At 39.8% G+C, this 22,394-nt stretch overlaps 1 long non-coding RNA gene across 1 annotated transcript; it reads left to right on the top strand.

Annotated features, from left to right (window-relative positions):
- The first annotated feature begins 1,912 nt into the window (after positions 1-1,912).
- Positions 1,913-21,851, top strand: LOC110468610 (uncharacterized). The gene is made up of 5 exons (XR_002465116.3): positions 1,913-2,540; positions 2,765-2,912; positions 12,786-12,937; positions 19,760-19,865; positions 21,836-21,851. It is a non-coding gene; the product is annotated as an uncharacterized LOC110468610 (long non-coding RNA).
- The last annotated feature ends 543 nt before the right edge of the window (positions 21,852-22,394 follow it).

Below are 22,394 nucleotides of genomic sequence, written 5' to 3'. Positions count from 1 at the left end.
GCAACCAGTTTTCCCCACGTAGTGTCCAGACTGAAAATTTGGTACAGGCAACTTGGCATCGATCCCACACTTGGGAAAGGACTGATGGCAGTGGGAGCAAGTGGCACAGAGGAAGAGAAGAGTGAGATGGCTGCTTGCATCCTAAGACCATGACAGAGCCTCATCTGTCTCTGGATATCAAGGTAAAAACAGGCAGTGGCAAACACTGTGGGGTACCTTTACATCACCAGGGGATGCATTTTATATCTGCTTAGTCACTGTAACTGCTAGCAGAAGTCTGCAATATCTAGGGAAACAGCTTAGTGCATATTAATTTCTTGGAATCACCCAAATTAAAGCAGAGAGTACAGTCAGCTTTCTGTAGATTCAAACAATTAAGGCAAATTTAAATAGATTAAACACATCTATCTGTACTTAAGAAGAAGAGGGATTAGGTCTTGAATGTAACAACATAACCCTTGTTCAGCTGTTTGTCAGGCAGTTTGGATTTCTGTGCTGCATAATGATTAAAATTCATACAGAAGTATTGCTAAGAGAGGGAAGACATTTTAATTCATATCTTCTAATTAATTAACAACTACACGTGACATAAAGAAAGCATAAGAGAAGGAAAGGCTCTGAGTCATCAGATTGCACTTCGTTACAGTGAGGATTACAGTTTCATGACTCTGCACTGCTCGAGTTGAAAATTCACAATGTGCAATACTTGTATGGAGCCTAGTGAAATTTGGTTCCCAAAATAAAAAGGGAATGACAGAATGTGTGTCACGTTCAGTTGAACGACTCAGATGTCAAACAGTCCTTCAGAGAGACCGCAATGTTCTGTGTGAAAATCTATTTGAAATGTACCAGGAGTACATTTAATCAAAACAGCAGTGCCAGAGACTGCTGTGTGCTCTAGCCGCAGAGCAGGGATGTGCTCATGAAGCAAGCTTTGCACTGTCCCAGCAATGTGCTTTAGCTCTGACACCCAACTGGCACAAGTGCATCTGGAATAAATTCCTTTGCAGCAGCACCATGACTTTGTTTGAGGGCTGGACAGCAGTGTGGGTGTTTCATGAGTTTAGTCTGTATTGTTGAGGTTAGAAAACACTGAGGGAGAAATCCCAGTTTTTCTGACTCTCACCAAACCTGGCAGTATCTAAGTAGCCGACAGTAAGGATATTAAATCTAACACACGTATAGCCACTCATGGCAGGGAAGCAGGTCGCACACAGACAATCCCTTGTCAGCGCTGTTGCTGCTGGCCCATACAGGTGTGCACCGCTGGATTCTCCCGCTGCTAGCACAGCCGGGGGCGGCCCTGGCAGCGCTCCCGCAGGGCAGCGGCACCGCCCGGCCTCCCAAAACAGCGACCTGCGGGAACGGGCGGGGCGGGGTTCCAGCTGCGGTGGCGGTGGCCGGAGCGGGGCGCGGGGTGGCGGTGGAGGATGGCAGGAGCGGGGTGTGGGATGGCGGTGGCGATGGCAGGAGCGGGGTGCGGATGCGGTGGAGGATGGCCGGAGCGGGGTGCGGGATGGCGGTGGCGATGGCAGGAGCGGGGTGCGGGATGCGGTGGCAGGTGCGGGATGGCGGTGGCGATGGCAGGAGCGGGGTGCGGATGCGGTGGCGGTGGCCGGCGCGGGGCGCGGCTCCGCGGCGTGCGGGGCTGCCGCTCCCCCTCGCGGCCGCAGCCCCGCCGGGCCCGCGCTCCGGGCGCGCCTCCTCCGCAGCGAGCAGCGCGGGGCTTTCCAGCTCCGCTCCCGCCCGCCTTGCCCCGGCCCTGCCCCATGGCAGCGGCAGGAGGCACGGAGAAAATCCGCCCGCTGCCCGGCGAGCCCGAACGCCAGAATTCGCCCTGACCTCGGGCGCTGAATAAACGCTCCGAACAGCTCAATTACCGTCTGGTCACGTTTGGGGGATGCTTCAGCTTCAGCCCAGCAGATCAGCCGTGCTTCCCTTTCCCCCTCATCTTCCAGCACTGCTGACTCCTGCTTTAGGATGTCTGCTAAGTGTTTTGACGGCATTGATCTGTTTTGGTCGCACCTGTGTTAATCTGTTCTTCCAGCACCTTAACAGGCACGCAGAAGAAATTTCAGACCATTACCACGATGGATTTTGAAAGCATATCAACAGTGTGGTGAATTCAACAGCACTGTGATAAGTGTGGTAAAAAAAGTCAAAATCTTAGTCTGATCAAGTAGTTGTTACTTTGTACATTATTTAAATATGTATTTAAATTCAAAGGGCAATTAGATATTTTTGGGAAAGACAAAGCAAAGCCCTCATAAGCTAGTGTATCAGGAATTCCTGTTTATTTAGAATGTACACTTGTCTGCACTTCTTGTTGTCAAGAGAAAACTTTCAGATAATTTGATTTAAAAGGAGAAAGGTGATAGATGCATAATTTTTCTGTTTCATATTAAAGGCCAGACATTAAAGGCATCCCAGAAAACCATGGCATCCTGCAAAAGCCTATTGGAAGATAGAGAAGGGGAAATTATAGAAGAATATGGGCAATACCTGACAAGATATATGTGAAGAAACAGTAGAAAATAAAGGCAAGTCAAAGAAAAAACACAAAAAATGTTTAGGTGCTTTAAATTACTGTCAGCAACTGGTGTTTTGGATACTCCATATGTAGAAATTTTAAGTTTGCCATATTTTTCCGATCATTTATCCAGTTTTGATATGAACCTTAGTGACTACTTGTAAATTACTTTTGCATCAATATGATAACTTATATTTGTTTTATGGATTTAATTTTCTCCCTCAATTTCCACAGTGACCTGGAGCTAGTACTTTAAATATCCTTGTCTCCAAGATACAAAATGCTGTTTTGTTGTTTCTTCTGCCCATGAACCTGTCTGCATACCAGTTAGAAACTACAGAAGCACCATAAAGACAAGTTTTATAGAAAACCAGTGTATTAGGTAAGGAGGAAGCCATGAAACCAGTGCCAGGCTGTGAATGTCTCCCTCTAGAACTGTTCAGGGGTTCTGATTAAACCGATGGAGGTGATTCTAGGTGAGCAAATGAGAGATCCCTTCTGAGCTATAGGAGATCCTCTCTCACTTTGACCAGTGCTCTGATTTTCTGTCTACACTGTGTGAATTTATGTTTGCACACACATACATACTGAACACAAATGAAGGGAGAAATGGTTTCCAGAGAATTTTAGGTAATTGTCTATAGAAGCAAGAAAATTAAGTTATTTTGGATTAATGTCATGCTGTGCTATTACTCTGCTGTTTTTAAACAGAATCTTTTTATTCCTTAGTTGTCTTTTGAAAGTATACAGAGTGTTCTTGGTGAAAAATCAAAGATGATTAAGAGAACAGATCAAAGCAAGCATATTTTTTTCCCGACTGAAGTCATCCCCAGTCCTTTGATAGAGTTTTTTAGTACATGTGCATATCAAATTTTTGATGCCATGGCAAGATAGTCTTCTATTCAGCTTTATGAGTTTTCAGTTTGTGAATTATTTAGTTTAACTAATGGATTTTATTAAATGCAATGCATTAAGTAATAGAGGATGTCTTTGTTATCTAGATAGCTAGAATAATGCCTAAAATTTAGCAGCAGTATCATTTCTCTCCCTGACTATCTCAAATTCAATTCAAATTCTATCTTTGTGACATGTAACAATCTCTGATAATTGCATTATAGTAATTTAAACTACAATTGCTTTAATCTCATGTAATCCAGATGCATCTAAGAAAGTTTGAGTTGCAAATTTTGTTTTTTAATATTGGAAGTAATGGAAACAAAATTGTAAACTTTTTTTCATATTACTTATATGGCCATGCAATGCTCTCTGTTAGATTGGTATTATTTGAACTGTGCGTAGGATTTTATAAGTTAACACTTAATATATAATTTTTTTTTTGAGTCTTCATAGTCACAGAAACTTATGTTTAGGTTTTTATTTTGTCTGATAATGAAAAAGAAAGAGAGGGCAAATATTAGAGTAAGGCCTGCACTTATGATGATAGAGAGCTAATATTTTCATCAACATTATTTTCTGCTCCATAATTTTGGGTAAAAGACAGGTCTAGAAACTCATGATAATTTCACAAATTTGTGGCTTTAGAAATGCTCAGGAACCAGGGAAAACTATACACTTTTATTTTGGAGACTACAATTTCCAAACATTTATCTCATTCCAAATGAAGACTGGGAGAGAAGAATGTAGAAAACAAAGAGCATGTTATTTTTGTGTTTAAAGAAACACAGAGTGTTAAGACAGGATTAAGGGATTCCTATGAGAAGGGTAAGTAATTTGTCCTTTTTGGCTTCTGCTAACTTGCATGACCCCTGGTAGGACTTGACAGAGAACATGAAAAGTACACGAGAGATCTCCACAGCCAATTCAGTCTCCAACGTGTAACTCAGTGCAGACACCAGCTGCCCTTTAGTGAGCAAAATTATTTTTTCAGCTAGAAAATCCTGCATGACAATAATGTCAGAAAAGATCTGTTTGGTTCAGGTTCCACTCAGTGAATAAAATTAATTGTTTTCTGTAATTACTTTCCCTACCCAGCAGGTTAGTTGTTTTGTGTTGGGTTTTAACACATGTAATTCCTTTTGTGCCTCCTTACATTTGAGCAGCTGGAGCACTGATGCTGGGATACACATTTTGGGTTGGAGCACTGGTGCTGGGGTACATCAGACACATTTTGGGTTGGGGCACTGGTGCTGGGGTACAAATGCACATTTTGGGTTGGAGCACTGGTGCTGGGGTACAAAGGCACATGTTGGGTTGGGTCACTGGTGCTGGGGTACAAAGGCACATGTTGGGTTGGGTCACTGGTGCTGGGGTACACCACGCACATTTTGGGTTGGGGCACTGGTGCTGGGGTACAAAGGCACATTTTGGATTGGAGCACTGGTGCTGGGGTACAAAGGCACACTGGGGCTTCTCTCTGGAGCACCAAGCAGCTCGTGCAGCTTTTCTGCTGGGTAGTCCCTGCTCTTCCTCGGGCATTTGGAGGCTGCAGCGGGGCTGAGGAGGGAGGCAGGGCTCCAGCCAGGAGCCTCCTTCTGTGCTCAGGGAGGGGTGAGGGTGCTGGTGTCAAACATCCCAGAGGTGTTCACGTGAAGTGAGCAGGCAGCATTGCCTTAAACACAAGAGAGCCTCTCCTGCCTGCCCCACCTTCCTCTCTGAATTCCCCTTGATGTTTGACCATATTACCTGGATCCATTCTCCCTCCTACACCGATTTTTTTCCCCAAGATTTCTATTGTTTTATGAAGGATGTAACTATTACAATTGAACTTCAGAGCACTGTGAGAGTGTACAGAAAATGAACCAATGCAGTTTTTTGTTTTATGTTTAGAAAATTGTTTAAATTTTTAAAATAACACTGTGAGTTTCTGGGCATTAGTCACAATTTTTTAATACCTAAGAGGGAAAATAATGAACTGATTTGTGTACCTAAAGGAAATATTAGTATCTAGAAGTATATCCTGCATGAGGTACATATGGCAAATGAGCCACTTATTTTAGATAAGTACTGCATATATTTTATGCTAATTATTTGCACAGATATTCATTCCATCAGAGACTAATTAAGCAGTATCCTCAGATAACTTATGCTCAGTGTTCCTGATATCACTAGGTTAGATTTCTTGTCAAGAGATTTATATGGTACTTTTTCTTTATTTAAAAGCATACCAATCAAAGAATCCTACATAATGTAATCACAGGTGCTGAGGTCAAACACCTGCAGTATGACAGACAAAGGAAAAGATCTGATATCTTTATTAGAAAGAAGTAACTGTCTTGTTTCCTTTCAAGGTAGATAATTTATTCATGACATTAAATATAGGGAGTGTAGTAGCGACTTGTTTCTTTTCTTAGTCGGTCAAGTACGAATTCAGTTGATTTAAAATATATTATTTTTATGCAAAATGGCAACAGATGTTGGAACAAATATTCCAGCATTGCATAGTTTTATTCCAATTTTGAACTTTTTTTGACATTAGCTTGTAATGTAACTGGAGGAATCAGAGGATGACTGAGTGTCATCTGGGATGTCTCATTGAAAAGTGAAGGAAAATGATGAGGTTTTAACTTAATAGTCTGAAATAATAGTAGGGCCCACTATGGTAAATCAGTTCCTGCCTTCTGAGCCTATTGAAAAAAAACTGTACTGGAGAAGGTTTGACCCAGCTGCGTGGGGTCATCCTCACAGCTCCCCTGGTGAGGATGACCCCATGCAGCTGATGCACAGCATGCAGGTTTGGGAAAAAGCTGTTTGTAAAGTGTTCCAGTAGCCTTGTACAGACAGCTGCCACGGTAGGCTTTGCCAGTGAAAAGGGACAAAAGCATCACAGTTCCTTCATTCATATGCCTTGTCATCTTAGTGTATAAATATAGCTGTAGCATATGGGTACCTTTTCATTATCACCATTCACTTATACCACTGCTACCTCTTATGCTCTGTGAGGTTTTTATACTCTGTAAGCCTTTTATTCTCTGTGTGACTTTGCAAATGTGCTTCACAATGCTTTGAAGATTAATCCTATAATTAAAGGACATGGTTAAATAATAACATTCTGGCTTGCTTATACTGAAGAGACATGTACAATCTTCAACCATTAAATTGCATCTAAAAACATATTTCACTCAAAGAAACAAAGTGCCAGCAAATATTTTTCAAAGGAAGGATTTAAAGCTGCTGATTCATGACATTCCATCTAAGCATGAATATCGTATAGCATGCTTTGTCTGGAATACACTTCATTTAAGGTGTAATGTTTAATTCATCCCTACTATTTTTATATGGCAGTAGAAATACCTTTCTTTCTTATTAAACATAAAAGGCTTCATTTTCCCAGTACATCAAGGTAGGAAACCAGAGCTGATTCACAAGGCAGTGATATGTGCTGAATCAAAATCTAAATATATCCTACAGAACAAATTACTCCAATCCCCATTTGATGCATTGTCTGCCTATAGACAAGCAGGTCATAAGCTCATTCAAGCCCTGTTTCTTCAGTTGCCAATTTGCTCTGATACCTGCTTTTATTGGAGGAAGCTGTCCCACATCCCCTGCCATAACAAAGTCACCCTGCTGGCTGAGCAATAATAGACTAAGCAGTCCAGCCCACTGCCAGAATTCAGCAAGGCACAGATGGAAGTTACAGTCATCAGATGTCTAACCAGCAGAATACCCTGCTTCTCCTCATTTGTATTGAAGTGTTTCACCTGGGGGATGATTTTTTTCCACTTGATCTTTCAGTTTTGGCTTGAAATAGAACCCTGGTGGTGACTTTTTATAGTTAATGGTCCATCTAAGTCCACTAGGACTTTCCGTAATTTGCAGCCATAGGAAAAAGAAACGGAATATTAAGCTCAGAATATTAATTCTGTCCTTTTTTTTTTAAGATAAAAGGATTTATCTGATAAGAGTATTATAGGAGTAGTGAGTGAAATACTGTCTATCCTGTGAGTAAAAGCCTGAGAGTAGAATTGACTGAATCATAACAAATGTTTTGCTGACTATCAAAATACCTGTAGGAAGCATGACCTCATTGAGTAACTGAGCAGCACATGTAATTTTGATTACTTAAAAAAGGTTGAACAAAATACTGCAATGTACCAACTCTGTCCAGGCTGTATAGGGTAAGGGGGAATTCTGGGCAAACGCAGAGGAAAAGAAACAGTGGAAAAGATTTGATGGAAAGGGTTTTACTGAGTCTGGGGCCTTGATCAGAGGAGGGTGGGATCAAGTTTATAAGCTGTGGGAGGTAAAGCTGGTCAATGACCCAAGGATTATGGGCCCTGCCCAAAAGGTCTTGGCCTCAATATAGCTCAGAGAGCCAACATTGCTGAGGTATTTCAATTTTATAAACTGTCCTGCAAAGATATCTCTCTCTCTCTTTCTCATTCTCTGCCTGGAAGAAAAAGCACTATTTTAGTTGCCCTATGTGATCTTTTTGCCTTTGCCATTTGCTGCTGTAAGGGAAAATAAAGAATTGAAAAGCAGTGTCCTTTCTATGGAACAGGTAGCAACAATCCTGTAATCTCTATTTGAAATCTATTGGAAACTGGAAATAGAAAGAGGGTGGTCTTTCTCTTTGAGTTTAAGGAAAGGTGCTGGACTGACAAGATTAACTCTTGGTACTAGTGTTTGTCCTCCTGGATTTCTCCTTAAAACGTTCCTGTTACCATAAACTCAGCTTTCTCACTTCCTAATTACTACTCTTAGTGAGGTCAGGTTGTAGCTTGGTTTGTTGTCTGAAAAGCTATAGAATTTATTTACAGCTGTCAGAGGCTGAAAAATATAGAAAGAGTTCCAGTGGGGAACACTTGACAAGAGCAGTGTTAAAGTCTGTTCTTAAGGGTCAGCCCTTGTGATATCCCAGGGTAATGAGATTCTGTCAAAGCACAAGCCTTCTAGCAACTTTCTTTTATGTCCATATGCATTTATATATATCTCCATAATTTTTCTTTTTTTAATCCCTGTGCATCTTTAGAGCAGAGTGTGAAGAGAAGCCAGGGGGCCAGGCAGGGGATGGCCCTATTCAAGCCCAGCCTAGTCTCTGTTTTATACAGAAAGAGGGTAGTAACAAAAGAACTAATTTCAGTGAGAGTAGCAGGCTGACATCAAGAAAAGTACATTGTACTTTGAGGAGAATTTTTAGGAGATTCTGTGACCTTTGTAAATAATTGCTCCTCATTATTGAAAAGCCAGGTGGCATACAGAACAACCTGCAGCACTTGAAGCAGCAATCAATGCAGGGTGCTTTTTCCTTTCTTCCTGTGTCAACACTAAGCTTTACATTAGTTTTGGTCTCTCTTGTCATAACTTCATGTATGGCAGGTGCCAGTCTGGCTTCCTGTAAACTGGCACAGCTAAAACACCAAAAATTCATCAAAGTGTGCATGTGCATATACATGTGTATGAATGAAGAGCCTAATTCTAAGGGAAGGGTTATTCTGAGGATCTTTTAATACAAAATTTAAAATTTACTTGTCTTTTATCTCTCAATTAAGTTTTTTAAAGCAGTAATTTGCCGAAGTTTTGTTTCTTAAAACATTTGTATTTTAGATATTAATAACGGAACTCTTTTTATGCTGCCATTGCAGTATGTGTTCATACCTTGTTTTGAATACTAGAATTGGCTTTTAATTTGTCTCCTTTCGTGTATTTGTGCTTTAAAACAGAAAACTTGATACATAAATGACTGTTAGAGCTGATACAAAATTATTCATTAGACAAGTATGTGTGACTGCCAAGTATAAATATTGTAAAAATCTTTGTTTTGAATTGTGTAGCACAAGGCTACAAATACAGCAATTCATATTCTTAAAAATAACTGCCTACCTAAAGATTGTGGTTGTACAAATAGCTCTGTACCATGGAAATGGCAGGACAGGAGAAGGATGTTCCAGTGTTAAAAATACTTCCCCGTTTTAGTACAAATTATAAATGATTTAGAGGACAAATTCAACAAAGTGGCTCTTTCTACAGACATAAGTGACAATGTCCAAATTTGAGGAAGTGTTCAAACAATTAGAATTTAACAGGACCTGTCTGAATGAGCAAAGAATAAAAGCTTGTATGAGTGGTGAAAATTCTGTTTTTATGTATGTATGCAGTACAATAATTCCTAGTGTAGATGTTAACTTGCCCTTAGGCATTTTGAAACATGCATGTGCCTTACGTTGCATGCAGATACCCAACTGCAAGCAGCAGCTGAATGATCCTGGTACCACCAGTTTCACATCCCCCCGTCCTGGTGCTGTCCCTGAAGGAAAGTGCCAGCCCTAATCCTGCTCAGACTCTCAAGCAGCCCAATGCTTGTGTACTAATGAAGACATTGGATGGGTTGCTTTAAAGGAGAAAAGATATATTTGGATATGCAATTATCTGTTTTATGTTTATTCATGGTTCCAACTTCTTAAGTGGATCCAAACGATTGCTATTTAAATTATGCAGTGCTATAAATCTGTTTAAATCTTTTGCTCGAGAATACATAAATAGAAAAATATGTTGCTGGCATATTTCTGATCTCATCATAAACACTCTTTACAGATTTTTATATGAAAACCATTTCTGACTAATGTAAAGCTGGCTACCCGAGCTGTAGTGTCTTCTAACATGCAAAAAAACTCAATAAGTACTAGCATTCAATTATGTCATCGTGGTGGTGTTGTAGCTGCTTAGAGGCCAAAGTACATTTGCTTAAACTGGAGTCTCCATAGTGTTTCTTTAAAGTCAGTAACTTTACAATGGCATAACAGAGCAGGGAAACCCAGATCCATTTGTATTAGAATGCTAACCTTATCTTGCAAGATCTTTGAACATGTTAAAGCAGAATTAGAAGTACTCCAGGTTTCCCTGATGAAAAAATGATTTTAACCCTAAATCAGACATGAGACTAATATAAGGAAGAAATAGAAGGAGGTTAAGATCTAATCTACACCTAATACCAACAAACACGTTAAAAATAAATTCAGGCTTGTCATTTCTGTCAGATTTTAGAAGGTAGAAACTATTGTGTTTAGACTCTCTGTAACCAGATATATGAGGGCAACCTGTAAAGCAGTGTCTCCCTGAGGCCACAGGAATGACTTGAGGTCAATATTCTCCTCTGATAAACAGTATAAGACCTTATTTTTCAGTGCTTGAGTAGTTCTGGCTTCATATACTGGCAAGATTTTTATTCCTTTTAAACTGGGTTAAGAAAAATCAGCTTCTCTGTCACTTTTCAAAAACTTTCTCTGAAACTGAGTTAGTAACTTGGCACATCCTGCTTTTGTTAATCAGGGCTCAAGGACTAAATCATTGCAATTTTGATGTATGTGGAAATGGTTACAAGACACAGCTGAAGTCCTCTAATGATTAGTTGTGGTAGATAGCATTATAAAGCCCTAATAATATTTTGATTATTCAGCTATGATGGCTCTGGTATTTCTGAGTACTGGGCTATCAATTAGTGAAATCATAAAACCCGATATTTTGATCAGGGAAAAATGGTATATGAAATGAAAAGAAGCATCATTACTTCTTTCACTACTCTGCTTTAGGTAGGGATATCTCTGTTGGATGTCTTCCACAGAACCCCATAATTAAATATCTGCTTTATACAACAGATATGTTGTATAAATGACAGCTGGTAAAAAATGCTGGGAAATTCAGATGGGATCTGAAGACCATGAGCTTGAGGAGAATATATCGCAAAAGAAAAATATTTTGTATTGACTGCTAAGTTCAGCATCATGCAAATTGACTCTGACAGAGGCATTAGCCAGAGTTCTTGCATTCCACAGAAATATCTTCCTTGCTCTCATTATATTTTTAATCCCTCCTAAATGCACAGTGTGTATGGGCAGAATTTTCACAAGCATTGTTGCTGCTATTATCAAATACTCCAGAAGCCTGGTTAAGATATACATTTGGTCTCTAATAAGTCATGAATTAGACATATCAGTTAATTGATTATCAGCTGCTGTTCCTTTGTTTGTACAATGTGTTTATTTACCATGAAAAAAATTAGATTTTTTTTTAGATTAATTAGGTAAATATACAGAGCATAGAGTGGCATGGGGAAGGAATTTGAAATCATTCTACTAATTCCTTAGTAGCTAATGGGAGGTTGAACTCCAAAATTATTTCTGCTTGAAACTTCTCAAAGCAACAAAAATCATGGGGTAAATAACTGAGTGCACTCTCTGATTTCCATTTTGTCTTCTTTCGATGGAGCTGCATTCAAAAAAGGTTTCTTTAAAATTCAGAATCTGTATTTATAGAGATGAAATTCTGATGTTATACCTAGTGTAATAATGTTAAATTTAACAGAATACGTGGCACCCATTAAGCATGTCAGAAGTAATTCATATTTCTGGTCTCCTGATTTACAGAGGGTATGTTAATGTTCACCATCTTATTACTGAACTTTTAAAATTCTGTTCTTGACTTACATTGGAGTCATTCACACAAGGCAGCCTATCTGTGCATATCTACCTCTTTTCACAGTCAGGAAAATGACTATATTTGAGAGATACAGTCTGTATGAGTTTTGGCTGCTAATTACAAAATCATAAGCTTAGAAATTGGATTTTAGTGCAGTTCTGTTTGAATACACTCAGTGAATCCAGAGCAACTGTGAGCTCAGATGCAATTGGGCATTACCTATAGCTAATGAGTAAAACAGCAAAAAGACAGGATTATAAGGGCTGAATTTTGCTTTCACAGGAACTTCAGTGGCTTAGCAGAAATAACCCCAATATTATCAGTTAAAGCCCTCACTGAAAGCTCATCATGTCTGAAAGACCAAAGAATAAAAGCTGTAAGAGTGGTAAAAATTCTGTTTGTATGTATGTATGCAATATAGTAATTCCTAGTGTAGATGTTTAGCTTTCCCTTAGGCATTTTGAAATATGTATGTGGCTTATGTTGCAATTAATAAGGGCTCCCAAGAATGTTGGACATCTGCCCCATCTCTGAAGTTGTCCTGTTTTTAGGGGACATGACAAACCCTTAACTCTGACCAAGGAGCAAAGAACCTGGGAGTTAACTTTCATACCAGAGCTCTCAGTGCCATGTGATGGAGCCTTAACTTACTACTTCCATTTTAGTAAATTTTTACAATTAATGCCTGTTTTAAAGACCCCTTTTTAAAGGTGCTGTTTAAGAGCTGCCCAGGAGCACTCATTTTATGTATTAAAAAACAGAAATTCAGAATAAAAAGAGGGCATCAATCCACTTTGATGTAATATAGTTACCTTATGCACCATGGGCAGTTAAAGAGAGCCATCAGCTCTTACAATAATTTGGACATTAACCCTTGCAGGCCAGGCTGAGCCAGTGTTGAGCACTTCAGTCCCAGGAACAAGTGACATCTTCAGCACTGCAAGCATGTTCCAGGCTGTGGCCCTGCTCAGAATGCAACTCCAGGCAAAGAAAGCAGAAATAGAAAGGAAATGGGGCTCAAAATGGGTCCAGGTACAGTAAAGTGGCTTTCCTATAATTTGTCTCACTGGTAACTATGTTCAACTATTCTTTATTAAAATTATGTTTAGTACAGTCCTCAACCTACCAAGCATGGAAAGAATGTTTGTGACCATTACTGATCTGAAGGTTTATAAAATGTCCTGATTTCATGCACTTCTGTGCTAAAAGACTAGATGAACATGAGAGCAGCATGTAAAACAAGGGTGGAATACTCCACAGGTAATTATTCTTCTATGGTTCTTTCAGCTCTAGATTACCATGATTAAATGGGCTCTGGTCTGGTAGTGAATTAAATCTGTTACTAGTGTTGTTGTTTCAGGAGATTTTTCATTTCTTCATACCTTTTTCAAAGGCAGACAGTAAGATATATAGCCCAGTTCAATATTTTACACTAAGGTGGGAAGAATTTATAAGCATTTTTTTCCAATTCTTTTTTTTTTTCCAGAAGGAAATAAAAGGCCAAAAAAAAGAGAGAAATTCTATAGACTTAAGAATGTTTTTTCAGTTTAAATTGTAACTTACAATTCATTAGATACCTGGGAATGCTCAGGCAACATCCTTACCAAGCATGCTCAAGCATCCTACAGCTAAAGGATTTCTGCTCATGATTAAGATAATTAAAAATGTTTTTGCTAGAACTAAAAGAAGCTACTCAGTCAATTACATGTTTCTGGACCCATAAAAACATTATTCTGGCTCCTGTTAAATTCTGCAGAAATCTGATGTTTCTAGAGGGCTAGAAGAAATAAATTTAACTTCAGAGAAGTTCTGAAAATTTTCCACTACCAAGCTGAGGAAAAAATAGAACTGTAATGCAAATGTATGTGTCATAAGAGATTGAGTACTCATGAAATGAAGCTGCTTGCAAGAAAATACTATTAAGGCATTAAACCAGTGGAAAAAAAAAGGTGTAGAAGAACGGGTTACTAAAGGTTATGAAAAGTCACATAAGCCATCTCTCTGCCTGAAGAAAGGCTAGAAGAATAGTGCCTTCAAAGCAAACCTTGAGGCACTGTGCTTTACAGCTCCACTGAAGCTAATTAGGCAGAGAAATTGAAACCTTTCTGATTCAAGCAAGCAAGACTTGCCACCCCTGCCTCAGCTTTGTGACACTGATGGTGGCACATGTGTTCACCCATGCTGGCAGGCAGTTGAAGGGAGCCACTGGAAAGATGAAGAAGCCACAATCTGGTCACAGACAAGAAGTCTCATGCAGCACCACTGCAGCTTCAGTGGCAGAAGAGGAGGCAAATTTGCCCTTCTGCCTCACAAATCAGTCACTGCATTAGCCCTTCCCAAAAGCCTTTCATAAGTATATATTCTGCCTCAGTTATGGCTTCACATATCTCAGTATGGCTTCACATCAGTACTTGTGTTTCCCTGTAAGCAGCCTGGGGAGGATGGAGGAAATGCCTCTCTAATATTCCATACCTGCACCCAGTTCTTAATCCTGCCTTTATCCGCTCAAAACAGGTATTTTAATTTTTTTTTTTTTTTGCCTTGCTTTACTATTTTTCTCTTTAAAAATGTCACTGGCAAAACCATCTAATGCCATTCTATGCAAATATAAGGAAATGGTGAGGAAGATAATAAAGATAGGCAAACCAATATAAAACAGCAATTTTCCAGTCAGAGGAGCTTCCAATCTTAGCTAGTAATAGAGACCAAAGTCAAGATATGCTTCTAATAAGGCCAGTAGTAACTCACCATAATGATACCTTACAGTAATGCCACTTCATCATCATGGCACAGCTATACATAGAATATCATCACTGCACATTTTCCAATAAACTCAATACATTCTGAAAAAAGGTAATAAAATCTGTGATTACAAATAGTGACATATAGCAGCTGCTATTTACCACAGAAACCCCCTTAATCAATGCAGTATTAGGGGCTAATTTTATTTCAGAAGAGAAACTGAATTTTCTTCTGAAATGGTAATTTATATATTTCTGGTGTATCTAGGTCAGTGCTTGGTCAGTTGTTTGGTGCATGTGGAAAATTGACTTCTGTGTACATTATCCTGTGATGAAAGAAGAAATCAGCTGCATAGCACTGAAATATTCTCACCATTTTACCTCTTTCCATCAGGTAACTTTCCAAAGTCTGCCTGGGAAAACTGCAAAGAAAGCAATGCCTCATTTGCACTTAAATAATTTTACTAAGGCTAAAAGGAAGACTTAAAGGACCACTCAGCAATCATAGGAATTTATTCAAGTAGGATCTAAATGCAAATGTCTGAACTTCTTAAATATATTCAGTTCTGGAATTCCAGTTAAGATCCATAGGTATCAAATATTATACTTTGCATTTGTAGTAAAAGACTAGGGTTTCCTTTCATTAGTTATAATCTGCAGCCTAGTAGTTTTAAGAGGAAGCTGCAAGTGTTTGCAAAGTTGTGAGATTCATCATTTGCTTCGTTTGCACTGTTTCTCTTCAGCTTTTCTGATTCAACTCATTGGGTCATGAAGTGTTGAGGTTCTTTTTAGAAAACATGGACTGTATGGACCACAAAGGACAGCAGTTACAGATATTAGAAGAGCAGGGTGGCAGGGGTCAACCTTTTCTTAAAGGAAGTAAAAAACCCATTAAAAATGTAGGCAGAGAAGGTAAAGTAAACAAACCTGATATAAAGGGGAAAAAGGCTCAATTCCTCTTTCCAGGCTGAGATAAGGTCCTGGTTAAACAGGAGGAACTGATGAAGCATAGGTAGGGCATTCTGCTAGATGATTCCCTCATGCCTTTTGAAAGGAGAATCAGACTGAGCTTGGGTTTGCAGGCAGTTTGGACAGGTTTTGTTTTGCCCTCAGCTGAAGGATGCCGCCAAGCTGTTGCATGCTCAGTGGTGATTACTGATGGCATAAACAACAGCAAATTATTGTGTACAAGAAATGCACTATTCCTCCTAGGAAAAAAAAAATAAATTCCCAGAGTTACTGCAGCTTTCTCAGATATCTGACAGAAGTAATTCTTCAGGATCTTAGTAACACGAGTATTGATGCAAAGGCCACCTCACAGGGTATCTGGTTCCAGGGCCCATTTGATCCTGCACCACCTAGATCTTTTGGAGAGCTACAGAGTGGAAACCCATTTCTAACCTCTTCATTTGGAACAGCAGTACTCAGGTGCACTGACATCAGGGCAAATTGGAAAATTAGCCATGCATTTGTATGCAGTGTTCTCACATGTGGGTCACTTTGGGAAATAAGGTGGCCTTGCTCAGCAGGCTCCCAGAAGCTGCCACTCTGCTCTGCTGTGCTGAAAGCAATTTAGATGTATTGTGTTTCTGGGTCCTCTTCATGTTCCTGTTCCCAAAAGGCAGGAGTGCTAGTGGAAAATTATTAAAACCTGATATTTTTGAAGGTGACTTGAGACATCAAAAGCACTTCATTGCCAAGCTGCTGGGCTGCTTGCTTCTCCAAGGAAGTCAGCAGAGATTAGTGCTATAGAATAAATAGCAGCTCAGCATAACCATCACCTGAAATGGATGATATACAGGCAGGAGAAATGCTTAAGCATCCTAATATTCAAACTGAGATCAATAGAAGCAGAGTGGTAAAGAGAGAATAGTGGACAAAGGTGTAAATGAAAAGATGGATCCTGCTGGTAACTTCAGACTCTAATCTGCCTGTCCCTGGGTTGTCACTTGGTATAAATGTTCACGTTGCTTCATATATTGCCAATACATCATATGTAACATTTTTTTATTATATTGCATTAATGATGTCCCCATTATGCCTGTACTGCATCTCAGTAACAAATTCACTACTTTAGCATTCCTGCTTAGATTTCACATTGAAGTTTGTCAGCTACATAAGTCTCTATTCACTTTGTCATCAGTGAAAATTAACTTTCTTGTATATGCTGCTCTTATAATTTTAAACAAACAGAAACTGTGTTTGGTGACTCACTAACAGGAAGTGAACATTCCTTCTTACTGTGAGGTGATATTAATGACAGTAAATCTTCCCATGACCTCAGTTAGCTGTCATTTTTGAGGCAATTCCCATGTGTCTGAAGAGCTGTGATGTAGCCTATGGTTATCAAAAATAAGATTAGAAAAGGTTGTGTGAAAATGATTATTTTGGGGGTTTTCTCTTGTATGCATGAAAGCTGTAAGGGATCTATTTCATATTTTTCAGAATTCTGTCTATTTAAACTAACATATTGAAATTAGGTTTCATTAAAGAAAAAAGTGATAGGCTTTCACAAATTCTGTCAACTCCACAGCCCTCATTGAGGTCATTGAAAACTTTGGGGCACCAAACTTTACAAAAAGGTGAGAACTGTGTCTGAGCTGTAGCAGAAGGGCTCTCCAGAAACTTAGTTATTGCTCAGCTACGGGAGCAATTCCTAACAGAAGCAGCCTGTGCCAGAAGATCCTGTTCTGTTGTACACTTCAGCTGGCACTGTAGGTTGTATTTAAACCAGTGACCATTTAAAGATTATTCAGACTATCCAAGAGAAGGGACTGGCAGAATCACAGTCATTCTTAGTGCACTGGAGCTGTAAAGCTCCTGTCAGACGGGACATGACTGAGAGGTATTGGAGACTCCAGAAATGCTGTCAGAACACATTAAAAAACCCATTTTTGCATTTCTGTCATCACATCAAGATATCTTTGGCTCACTCTCTTTGGAAAGATCTACTGTTTCAAAATCCTGGGTCTTAAAAGTCTTCATGAGTTTCATGGTTTTGGCAGCTGCCTTTTAAGAGCAGTTAGGATTCATTCCCTAATATTTTTCAGATACCAAGACATATTTTGTGGAAAGTTACTGTAGAAATGCAGCAGCTTTGATTTCTAATGAGAAGCAATGCTGTCAAGGTTAATGACAACAGGTAGCTCTTTGGTCGGTCCCATAAGTTAGGCAAACCAGAGGGGAGGGGGTAAAAATCACACAAATTCTGAAGAGTCCATTTTGGTTTAGTCCATAATGTGAGGAAATTGTGCTTTACAATTACAAAAGGTAAAATTTTGTCTCTGTTGTCCTTGTATCCGAAAGAGTCAGATCTTGGGGTGTTTCTGTAAGGGAGGTCAGTCTGCAAAACAGCCTCTGCCCCATGACTAAGCTGGGAAACTACTCCAAAACTATTCAGAACTTTGAAAGTGGCTTTGAAATAAATAGGATGAGTGAAGGCAGAATAGGAAGTTTTTGTACAACTCACATTTTAGGCTGAAGTGAATACAAGAAGACTGTAGATATTAGTGGAAAGTAGGTGGTAGGAGCTACTCTGCTTGAGTAATTTGAATTGTATATAATTGTTTGTAAATATTGGCTGTTCAGGGTTTGTTTTTTTTTGTTGTTTTTTTTTTTTTTTTTTTCTAGTTCAGTACTATCCCTGTCAGAGGAAAGCTTTGCAGTGTCTCAACTGTTGGTCAAGCAACCTGAGTACTTTCATTCAATTCAGATTTAAGACGCAACTATTTGTGGAAGCCAGACTAGTTCTTTCATCTATTTGTGTAATAACTTCTGGGGGTAATAGTTGGAGGAGGTGTTAGTTTGTAGACATTACCTGTTATCTCCAGCTGTGTAAAAGCATCTGGTTTATTAAGGCTTCTATATAATATGAGAACTTACACAATAATAATATCAATATTGCTTCAGCATAATGCACCTGTTTAGTTCAGTCAGTACAGAGGAGTATGGAGTTACTGCAGATAATGTAAGTCAAGCCACCGCTCATGCTGTTCTGTAGCAAGCACTGGTGCAGCAGTTCAAGCTGTACCACCCCATTCTGCAGTGCCTCTTAGCCTCAAATGTTCACTGACAAATTTGGTGTCCAAGAGTGCAGCAATGGACAGCGGAAGTGTTTTAGTAGAGGTGAAAAGCTACATTCCCCTTTCTCTTTATTTGCTTACTAAATATTCAGAAATGTTGATCCTAGAGAAGAAATGTAGCTGTTTGGCTCAAGAATTCAGTTGACTTTGTTGCTGTTGAATCCTAAGTACTTTAAGACCATTTCAAAAGCAATGGTTTCTCCTCTTGTTTACCTCACACCAGTCCTGCTTAGTGAGAGCTCAATCAGATCTAAGCTCTCTATCACAGCATTCCAGGCCTCAGCTCTTAAGAGATGTACTTATTAATGTATATGCTAAAGGAAGCATATGGCTTTGCAAAGCAGGGAAGATTTTATTTAGTAATAGAATTTTATTTAGAGATTGCTCATTAATTCTTTAAAACAGCTTTTGGTTACAAGTATTTGCTTAAGTTTATGCAACATAAATTTCATACAACTAAAACTCAAATTATTTCTTATGAATAATGTATTTGAACAAATATAGGCCTTCAATGTATTTGCAGATCATTTGTAGTCAGCTCACAGTTTTTATGTCTGAGCCCATTTTTTCAAGTTGTTTACTCGTTTAGGTTAGAAGTGGGATTTTATATGTCTCCAAGTGTTTACTATGCAATTTTCAAGATGTATGACTTACTGCTTGAGGTGCTTTTTTTCATCTCCTTGAAAATCTCTCGGAGTCCACCTGCTTAATAGCATCCTGAAACATTTATTGTGTTTGAGTTTACTGTGCAGGTAATGGAAAGAGAAGCATAAACTGATGAAAAAACATTTCTCTGCTTCTTGTGAAAATATTGAATTCATGCAATGGTTGTGCTATCATCTAATAAACTCTTTTGCTTTCCTCCTATATGAAAATGTATGTGTCCAAATATTCATGGATAAACAGAATCATCGTATGCATGGATTAGCATAATTCAGATTAAAGCAGTAGAATAAACCTTGAGAAATATTTCAAGAGGAAATGATTTTGTTGCCAAGTCATGTTTTCTGAAACAGAAATTTTTCTTTCAGATCAGTTTCTGAGCACCTGTTGGAAGTGTTGCTGCTCTAGAGCACGATGCCCTGGTGTAGCCCTGTTCAGCCTCACACCAGCCCTTCAGAGCTGGCAGGGACTCAGGTACTTCTCATTTCTTCCAGCTGATCCATTCAAAAGATTCTGCTCACCACTCACCCCTTGCTGGCCATTCAGTCACCCTGAGGCTCCAGTCACACTTGTGCTTTGAAAGGGACAGCTCAGAGATGACAAGCCCATGAAAATTAAATTAATTTTTTCTGTGTCACTACTTTTCCTGGATTTCCTGGGAAGAAGCTGTGTGGCCAAAGGGCTGCTGGTTCTCCCTGGGAGGGAGATTTGCTGTCCCAGCAGGAGAGCCCCTGGCTGTGCCCAGGTGAGCCTCACCCTCTTGGAGACGTCGGGCATTCCCAGGAGGAGCTGAAGCAAGCTGTGCTCAGGCCTCTCAGAGCTGGGAGGGTACGGGAGAGGGGACAGCGTGCCGTGGCTGGGAAGGGACACTCTGTGAGCTGCTCTTCCAGCCGACATGTGTGTGAGCACTGCTGGGACAGAGCCATTTCTGAGCCCGTGAGCACCAGGCCGATGCCCGGGCAGGTGCAGCAATGGCTCGAGCTGTGCTGGTCCCCGGGGCAGAGCCGCTGCAGTGAGGCCCTGCAGCAGGAGGAGCGAGGCAGGGCAGGCAGGGCGGCATTGCTGAGCACGGGCACGCTGTCCGAGGCCACGGACCACCTCTGCTCAGGAGCCCTGGGCTGCCTTTGGCCAGGCCTGTGCAGTGATAAGTGCAGCACAGACTGACCACCAATGCTTTCACAGGCTTCTGAAAAGCCACTTAGACAAAAATGTCCTTTGTCATTTTTATCTCTGCCCTGTTTAGTACTGTTATGGCTGTGCTGATATTTTCTGCTGTGATTTTTCCACGGCAATTTTCAGTCCTGGTAGAGAGAGAGTTAAGACAGTTCCTAATGTGACTAGATTAAAAAAAAAAAAAAAAACAATGATGTTTGAAATTATGATGTCCATTTATATGCCTTGTAATTAGTATGTCCTGTATCTGTGTTCCAGAACCCTGAATTCCATAACCATTCAAATAACCTCTATGACTGGTGAGAGTTTCCTCTCAATGCAAGGGATGGGGGGAAACCAAATGGTGAAGGCTTTTCCATTCTATTCCCTATCCACTCAGGTCTCTGAGAAAAAATGAGTCACGGATTGGTTTCCACAGATCAGTGGCCACCACCCTCTGCCAGGAGATTTAGTTGCCAGGACAACTGTTGCCAAGACGTGCTGGTTTTCCTAGGGAACCATTTCAGTGTGTTATTTCTGTACAGCAAACCATCTCCCATGTCTATTGTTATACTCACATGAGAAGATATCGGAGTTTTAGCTCCATGTGGAGATTGGCAAAGAGTAGCAAGGGAAGACAAGTCCAGTTACCAAAGGGAATTTGTGATCCCAGAGGGATCTGCACAAACTTTGTGGTCTGTCAGACTATACACGCTCTCTGAAAACAGAGGTCCCAAAGCCCAGAGATGAGAGCCTCTTTAAGCCATGAGATCAAAATAAATTCCCAAGTTTGTAACACTTTAAAAAAATATCTAGCTTGGAATAGGATAACATCCTTGGGGATATTCTGCACTGTAATAAATAGCTATATAAGCTCTTGTGATTGCGTACAGTGGCTGTGATCAACCACTGCATGTGCTGGAAGCAACAGGTACCATCACCTCACCCAGCCTGGGAAATGTTCTTTTGGATTCAACTGTATTAATTTCCATTTCTTTTTGTATCGAATTATTTTTGTTCAAGTGGAAAATGGTTTTGATTATTCTATAATATGAGATAGCATTCAACTGAATGGCTGTAAGCTAGTTAAATGGATAAACTCCTCTGTTAATGCAAAGAAATGTAACACTGTTCTTGTCCACCAGAGGTCCCTTACAGGCCGCTTTATTCATTGGTGGCTGTGCTTTCACCTGCCTAGTTAGCATCTGCTGTTTCCCCTACGGAGTACTTTCAGATCAGCTGTTGAAATGCAGGTCCGGAAGACCCTACTAATGACTTTGAATCTTTTCAAGAATCATTAACTTTAAGAAGCAGAAAGGAAAAATCCTGCTGAAACATAATAAAAATTGTCAAGAACTGTAGAGGCTTCCTTGATCCCATTGCCTCGGTAGGTAATCTCAGTATTTACATCATACTTCACAAATTCTGCTGTGCATATTAAAGGATCTTGAATGTGAGCCAGCTCTATACCCTGTATTACTAAATCTATATGGGATTCTTATCTGGATTCTTATCAGCTCAGTCTTCACAAAACCTTTCTCAATATGCACTTAAATTGAAAAAAAATAGTGTGTTTACAGCTTCTGATACTTTAACTGGATGACAATGTCAGCTCTTGCATGCTAGTGTAGGCTTCAGCTTCATAAATTTTTGCTGCAAAATGATGAAAACCCTTGAGAAATATTTATTTGACAGATCAGTTGTCAAATGTGAATACCTCATCCAGCTTTGGCAAAAGCTGCCATTCTGCATCTTCTGTTGCAGCAGGAGTGAAGAGCTGGAAATCTGCCATGGTGTTTTATGAGTCCTTAAACATCAAGATGACCTGTTCCCTCTTACATTTCATTTACA

The sequence above is a fragment of the Lonchura striata genome, chromosome 7, assembly GCF_046129695.1.
Source record: "Lonchura striata isolate bLonStr1 chromosome 7, bLonStr1.mat, whole genome shotgun sequence".
Classification (NCBI taxonomy): domain Eukaryota; kingdom Metazoa; phylum Chordata; class Aves; order Passeriformes; family Estrildidae; genus Lonchura; species Lonchura striata.
Note: the sequence above shows the minus strand (reverse complement) of the source record. Positions and strands in the feature narration are given on the sequence as shown.